We start from the raw sequence: 10,999 nt of genomic DNA, 5'->3' as shown, positions 1-10,999 counted from the left end.
AATCCATGACTATCTCTTCTGCTAAAAGTTGGTTCAATGATCTTTTGAGAATACATATAGTTTGAGAGTAAACACAAATGTTGATGATAGTTAAAGGTTTTTCGTTAACCGAAGTAATAATAATACTTAAACAAAGTCTGAAAAGTATTTATTTTGTAGTTAAAACTATTTTGATAAATGAGAAACCAAATCCGTGGTTTCTAGGTAAAGGATTCGGTTAATGCTTATAGTGATTCCTATAACTGAGCTATGTGACTAGATATAACCTATTACGACACTTCATTAGACATCGTAGATAAAGACTAAAGATAATTATCACCCGCTTCGATTAATCCGTCGAGGTTGTAGCTAGCAACCATAGGTGTGGGTGTCAACCTGTATATATCTATACATACGTATCTCGCTCTAAGGATTAACGGTTATAGTCGAGAGGGTATACTAAGTGATTAAACATAGGTAATGAATATAAAGGCCATTAACTAAGATATATGATAAAGTTTTACTATAAAAGCCGAGTAAGTTCGATATATTCGTAAAAAAATATATTACTCGCTTAAATAGGTAGTATGTTGCTCAAGTGCATGTATTAAATTTTAAGATATATGTGTGTTATAACTTATACATATATATTCTACATATGTATAAATACATGCATGATATAGGTTTAATAAAAAATAAAATTTATAAACATTTGTGACACATGCATTATCCCATGAAAATCATAGCATTATGATATTTATATTTTCTAGTTCGCAACATGCTTAATCCGCTATAACATAAGTATGTCACTATAAACAAATATATGATATAATACTTAGATGGAATATCGTTTATGCTATATATGAATTTTGTATGCATTTTTGATAATCGATATACGTGTTTCATAAGCACTCCCCCCAAAATAATAAAAACATCAAAAATGGGTCGTAAGCACTCACCTTAAATGCGTAAATTTGAGAGCTAAGTTCATTGAGGTGAAGTGTGATGTGAGAAACCCTATGTGATGCTCGTTGCATACAAAATAAACCACTGGCACTACTTTTGTTACCTAATAAACCAAAAGGGGAAATTTTCGTATTATTAAATAAGTGTGGGGTGATTTTGTAATTTAACTAAATATAGGGGCTATTCTTGATATGATTAACCAAGGAAGGGTACAGATTTTGCAAAATTATTTCCAAGAGTAGAGATGGCAATGGGTCGACCTGGGTTGGGTTCGGGTTTAACCTATTTAATAATTGGGTTGAAAATTTCAACCCAACCCAACCTATTTATTTAAATGGGTTGATATTTTCAACCCAACCCAACCTTTTAGATAAATGGTTTGTCACCAAGTTGACCTGGTATGTATTTCTCGACCCAAACTATTAAATAAATGGGTTAAACTTGAGTCAACCCATTTAAAATCAACTAAATAAATTATATAATTAAATATTATACCACTTAAATTATAAAACGTAAATAAAACTTCATAGTTATGACAAAAACACAATCCTAATTCATAAATACAATTAAATTGTTCAAATAACATTAAAAATGTTGATTTTGGATAAATCAATTAAATAACTTATATAAACGATATTCCATTAATTAAATAAATTATATAAACGATATTCCATCTAAGTATCAATTAAATAAATTATATAAACGGAGTAAGAAACGATATTCCATCACAGTGATTTTGGATAGTGACCAGTATTATCGGCGCTAAAAAAAGTGGAAATTATGATTCAATTTTATTAAACATAGATAATAATAATGCAACATTATAATTTACAAATTAATACTTTGATTAATACATGTTAATATTCAAATAATTATTAAATTAAATATATATTAAAGTTAAATGGGCTGACGGGTTAAAAAATTGTTGATAATTTTTACCCAATCCAACCTATTTAATTAAATGGGTTACACGGGTTGACCTGTTTAACTTAAATGGGTTGAAAATATCAACCCAACCCGCTAATTTTGGGTTAGGTTCGGGTTGGGTCGATTTTTATCAGCTCTATCTAAGGGTGATTGTTTTGAGTAATCTAAACCAAGGTTTGGGGGAGGGGGTTGTTTTGAAAAAACATCACATGTTAAGGGTTATTTTTTATTTAAATGAAATTGAGTTTGAACAGTGTTCTTACTGCTCCTGTTCACGTTCTCATGCAGGCAACAAAGGAATCAAGAAAACTCAATTTTTTTCTGAAGGCTCGGTTTGATCATGCATGAACGAAAAATGACATCAAAAATATAGTAGGGAAAATGGACCCAGGTGGCAAGTGGTGGCTGGAATAAATCCTAGCAGTAAGGTGGCGGTGGTGGGAGATTCGACAGCATCAACACGGTGGTGACGGTGGGTTGCTTGCGCTGACAGCCTCATGCTACCTCCGTTTCTTCCTCTATTTTGCGAGAACGGGAGGGGAGAAAAGGGTAGCAGCAGGTGGTATGATGGAGGCTTGATAAATTCAGTGGGTTATAATTATGGCGATACGGTTGTTTAAGGTGGTGTAGAGGAGGTGATTGGTGGTGCTTCCTAACCAAGAAAGGGAATACAAGAAAAAGATGATGAGTTTGAGTGATAAAGCTAATGAATTGGTGATGAGAATGAGGGCTCAAGCTCTCTATTTATAACCCAAGAAGACAGACAAGGAGGTGAAGGTGGTGATGTATATGTGCATGGTCCAAGAGGAAGCAAACAAAAATTTAGGTTTCTTCTTAGTGCCAAGGCTTCACGGTTCTTGTGGGGGTGCATAGGAGTTGACTTTCAACTAGCTGAAAAACTTGTAGTAGCATATAAGAGAGAGGGGAAAGAGATAGAGGGAGAGATAGAGGGAGAGATAGAGGGAGAGAGATATGGACGTTGGGGAGAGAGAGATAGGGAGAGAGGGATGATAAATTGAGGTCCCAAAAAAGTGACATGGGTTGTAGTAGACCGACATACAAGGAATATGCATTTCATAGCCGCACGAGAGAATTGGTCTATGGAGAACTTGGTAGAGACGTATGTAAAGGAAGTCGTGAGTATTCATGGAGTGCCCTTATCTATCGTGTCAGATAGGGACAATCGATACACTTCCATATTCTATAAGAGTTTGCAGGAAGAATTAGTCATGAAGTTGTGGTTGAGTATTTCCTATTATCCACAAACGGATGGACAAAGTGAGAGAAATATCGAAACCTTAGAAGATATCTTGCAGGCATGTGCCTTAGAGTTTCCTGGTAGTTGGGATGACCACCTATCATTGGCCGAATTTGCGGACAACAATAGTTATCACTCAAGTATCACGATGCCTCTAGATGAAGCACTGTACGGAAGGAAGTGTTGCACGCCGTCATGTTGGTTGGAAGTGGGAGACAAACAATTTGTTGCATCGGAAATAGTACATAACACCGCTAAAAAGCTATAAGTCTTCAGGGAAAGGATGCTAACTTCTCAAAGTCATTAGAAAAACTACATAGACAAGAAGCGGAGACATATAGCATTTGATGTAGGTGATCAAGTGTTACTTAAAGTCTCACCATGGAAGGAACTTATTAGATTCGGAAAGAATGGGAAGTTGAGCCCTTGTTTTAAAGGACCAATTCAAAGTACTTAAAAGGATAAGAAATCAAGCATACAAGCGTGAATTGTCTGCTGAACTGGAAGGTATCTTTAATACCTTTTCACGTTTGTTATTTAAAGAAGTACTTGGGAGAAGAAGTTGATATGCTCCCACTTTCAGAGTTAAGAATCAATGAAGATAGAAGGCTGGTTGAAGAGCCTGGAGCAATCATTAGCCATAAAATGAAGAAATTACGACATAAGATGATTGACTTGGTGTTAGTGCGATGGAAACTCACGACATGGCCAAACCTCACATGGGAAATAGAAAGAGAAATGAAGAGTTTCTATCCTCATCTATTTGTTGATGCATGATATCGGGACATAATCATCCTAATGGGGAGATAACTGTAACGCTCGCGCTTCCTGCTAGAAATAGTCATATGCTGTAATCACTTTAGTTAACTGATGTAATCTTTTTTATGAACGAATAAGAAAGGATTATTCATATATTTACGTGCTTAAGTGTTTTATATGATGTTATATATATATATATATATATATATATATATATATATATATATATATGATATAATAAATAAGATTTAAAATACGTGTCAAAATAGAATAATAATTAGGACGAATAACCTTAACGAAAGAAGAAGTAGATGTGACGAGGATTCCAAAGATATAAAGATCGCTCAAATCCGACTTAGAATGAAGAAGTTAGACTTCTTTGAAGCTACACGATAAAACCAGCACAACTCTGTTTATCGTAAAAAGTGAAATTTTCATAAATTACTTTTTGGCCTAAGTAATCTAAACGAAAGTCATAGTATTCGTTAAATCGAGAGCGTGCATATCAAGAATGTCCCGATTTGACTTCGTATAAGAAATCTATGATTTTTCGAAGTTCCAGCGTAGCATCTGGACACATAAGTCGAATTTTAGATCCGTTGATTGTTAGCCAAAACAATCTAAATGGGAGTTGAAGATCTCATTAATAGGAGTCCAATGATATAAAAACAGTCGAAAACAGAGTTTATATGTAAAAGTTATGAACTTTACATAGTCGTTAACAGTGTAATCTTCGTAGGCTGTTAGATTTAATATCGGCTAAGATTTAGCCGACAGGGTATAAATGAAAGTTGGTACTCGTGTAACACCCATGTTTCTGGGCTTGTCATTAATAGCAGTGTAATAGTCTAGGTTAACCTTCGCAACCCATTTTGAAATAATAATAATGTATTATTTGTGTATTATGTGTTTTATGCTTAATTGCTTAATTGTGTAGCTTAAATGAATTAAGAATAAAAATATGAGTTAAAATGAAATGTTAGATAAGCCCGATATCGATACATGAAGACGTAGTGGTCATGACGAGGTTTTCGAATATATAAAGAATGCCAAAATCTGAGTTATAACGAAGAAGTTATGACATGTCGATGTTTCGCGAAAGAACCGGTACGGCACATCGCGACGTAAATAGTGAATTTACGAAAGAGCGATGTATAGCCTTGTAGATCTAAACGAAAGTCGTAGAATATGTTAAACCGAGAGCGTGCATGAAAAGAACGTCTAAATCTGACTTAGTATGAGGAAGTTATGATTTTCTGAAGTTTCGACTTAGCAGTATGCAGCCCGAAACTCGAATTTGAGATCGAGTGATTTCTAGCCAAAACTATCTAAATGAGAATCGAAGATCTCATCGATAGTAGTGCAACGGAAGTAAGACAAATGAAAACAGACGCCATAGAAAGGTGTTATGAATTTCTAATTGAGTTTTCCTGTCCCGGCCTACTAAAAATAATATAATAAAAACATAATAAAAATAAAGTCAAAATTAGTAGACGAAGTCTAACGAAAGTTGTAGATCTTGTTTTTACCTATGTGTGGAAAAAAGAACGTCGAAAATGGAGCTCGTATGCGAAAGTTATGAATTTCTGGAGTTCGGGGCGCAAACCCCAACACTGTGTTAGAGTTCACGACGTGAACTCGGTGCTGACGTCTTCTGGAGCCTTCCAAAGCAAGTGGGCTGATGACGAACCCAATGACCTATGCCTGACTAAACTCACGACATGAATTTTGAGATTTCACAACGTGAATTCAATATTTCAGCTCTATAAATAGAAATCCAAGGGCAGCTGATTTTGGTTGTTATTCCCTTCACTCTCTCACTCCCTAAACCATCTCTTGTCATTTTGAAGTACCCCGAAGCCCTAATATCATCCCGAGACCCAAAGCAAGTCCCGAAGCCCGAAGATCCCGAGAAGAAAATAGTTTATGAGCCGAAGCTCTGCTTGCGAGAACCCCGGTGTCTGAAGATCTTCCAGTTTCACCGAAGAATACTACTTCTACAAGCTGTAGTGCTGCCCGATCATCTTCTGATCAAGTGAGTGTATAGTCCCTTTCATATACACGATTTTAATACAAGTATTTATAAATGTACTATATATATATATATATATATATATATATATATATGATATGAGTAAGTGTGTAGTTGCCATCTGATAATAAACATATATGAATTATACTCTACGAAATACGTGTTATGTGATTATATACTATTTGTTATGTGGTACGAGTATTGAATGAATATGTTACACATGTTTTAAGCTGTATATAAACAAGTATATTTTATCTACAAATATGTTGGGTAGAACATGGGTAGATAGTGATGTGTGATGAAATAAAAATGATGAGAGGCCTCGATGTGATTGTGATATAGTTGTCCAGCCGAATATGAACGACCACCACGGATTTTTCTAGACAGTTCAGTGGAACGCTGGCAGGCTCATAACATGTAGGTGTAGTGAGCTTGGGTGTTCATTTGCTATATTCTATCCCCCCCCCCCCCCCCCATGAATGTCGATTTCCCTCACCCAAGGGATCTATTTATACTATGAGCTATTAGGGTTTCACCCTTAACCCTAATTGAATAACTTAGGCCCTAAGCAATCCAAAGATCCTCCTAGATATTAGGCTTGGACGATTCTAAGGTCTCCGAACCCTAAAATCCGTCCACCCTTATATCCATAAGGATACATAGCCCAAAACACAACTATCACACATTTGACAGTTTATGCCCCTTTATTCAATTAACCTCTTTAAGTCAACAAATTAATTCTTAATTAATATATGACTTATATAAATTAAATAATAGTATTATTCCTTTAATATATTATTCTCATAATATATTAACAATAATATCTCTTCTCTCTTTACAAATCATCCTGTCAAGTTGCTATGGTGAAGGCAACCCAAAAGGACCATGCACAACCGGGTCAAGTACTTACCCAATATAGTTACAGCCTTAGACACTAATCCAACAGTCTCCCAATTGGATAAGTCTAGTAACTATATATGCAAATACAATCTGATTAGCAATCCTAGCTCTCAAAAACGCTGTCAAACTCTGATCTTATCAGTATCATGTCCTTTAGATAAGGGATCGTACAGTCCTCTGTTTAGATATTGTGCGGACAATCTCATGGAACTTATTGTCCAGCAGTTGGTTTCTCGATCTCAAATTCATTTGACATAGAACTTAATTGAACACATTAATTCAGTCCTGATCGGGCCTGACACATAAGTCAAATCAAATCATCGAGGGGCCCTGATATCGTTTTTACCCTCTTAGAATAAAACTAATAGATAAACTTCGAATTATATGCATTTACTATTTACTAATCAATTATACACAACAATGCGTTTTATGACATCAATTTACTGATGCGGTTTCGCATTGTCAATGCACTACCAATTAATAAACAATAAACCATATAACTTGGTTTTAAGACCATATGATATTATCGTCTTGCGATCACTTAAGTTACGTTCCATAAAGTGATTCCAGTAAGTGCGGGTTTATTCTAATGCTCAAAACTTGTTCATAAGCACTCACGAACGTTGCAACAAACTTTTGCTATGTCTAATACCTTTTAGACAATCTACACACCAATTCATGACAATCTTCATTCATACCTACTTCCAACATATGAACGATTGTGGACCATTCGAATAATTCGATTATTCTTATTAACTCAATTATTCAGGAAGCCAAAACATGCAAAGTGAAACAATAGTTAAACAATTAACATAAGACAGTAACTTTACTTATAAATAATACTCCTTTTATTTAATCATCAAATGTTAATTACATTTATCTATTACATGTTTCTAAACTATCTAATCTAAACTAATATCGTCTTTCAGCCCAATGCTCCTAGCGTGCTGTAAATGCTTAACCCTACTCAGTCCCTTCGTAAGTGGATCTGCTGGGTTATCCTCTGACAATACCCTCTTTACTACAAGGTGTCCCTCTTCTACTCGATGTCTAATAAAGTGATATTTTCTGTCGATATGCCGAGATCTACCATGATCCCTCGATTCCTTGGTTAAGGCAACCGCTCCTTCATTATCACAGAAAATTTCCATAGGCTGCTTTATGGAAGGCACAACTCCAAGGTCACCAATGAAGTTCTTCAACCACATCGCCTCCTTTGACGCTTCGCTCACTGCAATGTACTCTGATTCGCACGTTGAATCAGCTACAGTCTCTTGCTTAGAACTTTTCCAAGTCACTGCTCCTCCATTAAGGGTAAACACCTAGCCCGACTACGAACGGTAGTTGTTCCTGTCGGTCTGGAAGCTTGCGTCACTATACCCTTGAACCTTTAGGTGATCACTCCCTCCGAGGACTAAAAACCATTCCTTAGTCCTCCGAAGGTACTTAAGTATATTCTTGACCGCAATCCAATGAGCTCTGCCAGGGTTCCCTTGATATCTACTGACCATGCTCAAAGCAAAGGCCACATCAGTGCGAGTACAAGTCATAGCGTACATGACTGAGCCAACTGCGGAAGCGTAGGGTACTCGGCTCATCTCACCTATCTTGGCTTCTGTACTCGGACTTTGAGTCTTACTCAATTTGGCATTACTCTGTATCGGTAGTTCTCCCTTCTTTGAGTTTTCCATACTAAAACGTTTTAGTACCTTATCCAAGTAAGTATTCTGACTAAGTCCTATTAGTCTTTTACTTCGTTCTCTTACTATCCTTATTCTCAAAATATAGGAAGCCTCCCCGAGGTCCTTCATAGCGAAGCACTTCCCGAGCCAAGACTTAACCTCCTACAGAGTCGGGATGTCGTTTCTTATGAGCAATATGTCATCGACATACAAAATGAGGAAGCTAACTATACTCCCACTGGCCTTGACATATACACATGATTCATCTTCACTTCGTACAAATCCAAACTCTTTGACTTTCTCATCGAAGCAAAGATGCCATCTGCAAGATGCTTGCTTAAGTCCATAAATGGACTTCTCAAGCTTGCACACTCTATTGGGATGCTTTGGATCGACAAAACCTTCTGGCTGAGCCATGTAAACATCCTCACCCAACTTCCCATTAAGGAAAGAGGTCTTGACATCCATTTTCCATATCTCATAATCATGAAATGCAGCAATGGCTAGCATCACCCTAATAGACTTTATCTTAGCAACTGGTGAGAAGGTCTCATCATAGTCAACTCCAGGAGTTTAAGTAAAGCCATTCATCACCAATCGTGCCTTATACGTGTGCACATTCCCATCCACGTCGGTCTTCTTCTTGAAGATCCATTTGCACCCAACCGTCTTACGTCTGGGCACACTGTCAACCAAATTCCAAACTTGGTTTTCATACATGGACTAAATCTCGCTGTCCATCGCCTCTTTCCATTTTGCAGACTCTGGGCCTGCCATGACTTCCTTATAGCTATTAGGTTCATCCATATTTATTAGTGTACCATCACTAATATACGTGTCCCCTTCGGTAGTAATATGAAAACCATAAAACTGGGGTTGAACTCTAACTCTTTCGGAACGTCTAAGAGGTAAGGACTCATCAATCGGTTCAACCGGAGTTTCCTCCTCAGGTTGAGCACGAACGTTAGAGGTTCCTTCATCGCTCGACTCTTGAATATCTTCAAGATCGATTTGCCTCCCACTGTCCCCTTGGCTTATGAGTTATCATTCTTGGAAAACTCCTCTCCTTGCAACGAAAACAACATTGTCACTTGGCCTATAGAAGAGATATCCAAAGGATTTCTGCGGGTAGCCGATGAAAATACATCGCTCACTATGAGGTTTGAGCTTGGTGTGAGTTTCTCGTCTTACAAAAACTTCACAGCCCCAAACCTTGATATGTGCCAACAAGGGAGCTTTCCCTGTCCACATATCTTGAGGTGTTTTGACAACCTTCTTTGTAGGGACTCGGTTAAGGATATGGGCGGCAATCTCTAAGGCATACCCCCGAAATGAGATAGGTAGTGAAGCACGACTCATCATAGAACGGACCATGTCTAACAGGGTTCGATTACTCCTTTCTGCCACACCATTCAACTGCAGTGTCCTAGGTGGCGTCAATTGCGAAACTATTCTGCATTCCTTGAGATAGTCATGGAATTCAAGACTTAGGTACTCTCCTCCTCGATCGGATCGAAGCATCTTGATTTTCCTGCCCAATTGATTCTCCACTTCATGTTTGAACTCTTTGAACTTTTCAAACGTTTCTAACTTGTGCTTGATTAAGTAAATATACCCATATCTACTATAATCATCGGTGAAAGTCACGTAGAAGCGGTTCCCATCCTTTGTGGTGGATCTAAAGGGTCCACACACGTCGGTGTGTATGAGATCCAATAAACCCTCACCCCTCTCACAAGTTCCAGTGAAGGGTGACTTGGTCATCTTTCCAAGTAAACAAGATTCGCACGTGTCATCTTCCCTAAGGTCGAATGACTCCAACACTCCATCCTTTTGGAGTTGGGCTATGCGCTACTTATTGACATGTCCAAGACGACAATGCCACAAGGATGCTTTATCCATACTATTGGAAGAATCCATACATAACACATCATTTCCTAGGTTATCTACAACCATAAAAGTTTCATAAATTCCATTACAAGGCATTGCTTCAAAATATAAAACACCATTTAGATAAGCATAAATCAAACCATTTTCATTATTAAACGAATATCTAAATCATTGTCTAAATAAACCATGAAAAGAAATGATGTTTCTTGCCATATCTGGCGAGTAGTAACAATTATTTAAATCTAAATTCAATCCATTAATAAGCACTAAAGAATACACTCCAATCTTGGTAACAGGCGACGATCTTCTGTTCCCCATGATTAGATTTATTCTTCCAAGCTCCACATCCCTATTTCTTCCTAGTCCCTTCAAATCAGAACAAATGTGGTAACCACATCCTGTATCAAGAACCCAAGAAATAACATGAGATGAATCATTAGATTTAATTGTGTAAATGCCTACGAAAGATGGCCTGATCTTCCCATCCATGATGGTTGGCAGATATTCCGGGCAACTTCTCTTCTAATGCCTTATTTTGTGGCAATGGTGGCACTCTGCCTCATTTGGGTTTGGGTTAGGATTAGTAGGATCAACCTTGGTCCCACT

Source organism: Lactuca saligna, chromosome 4, assembly GCF_052625555.1.
Source record: "Lactuca saligna cultivar CGN05327 chromosome 4, ASM5262555v1, whole genome shotgun sequence".
Lineage (NCBI taxonomy): Eukaryota > Viridiplantae > Streptophyta > Magnoliopsida > Asterales > Asteraceae > Lactuca > Lactuca saligna.
Note: the sequence above shows the minus strand (reverse complement) of the source record.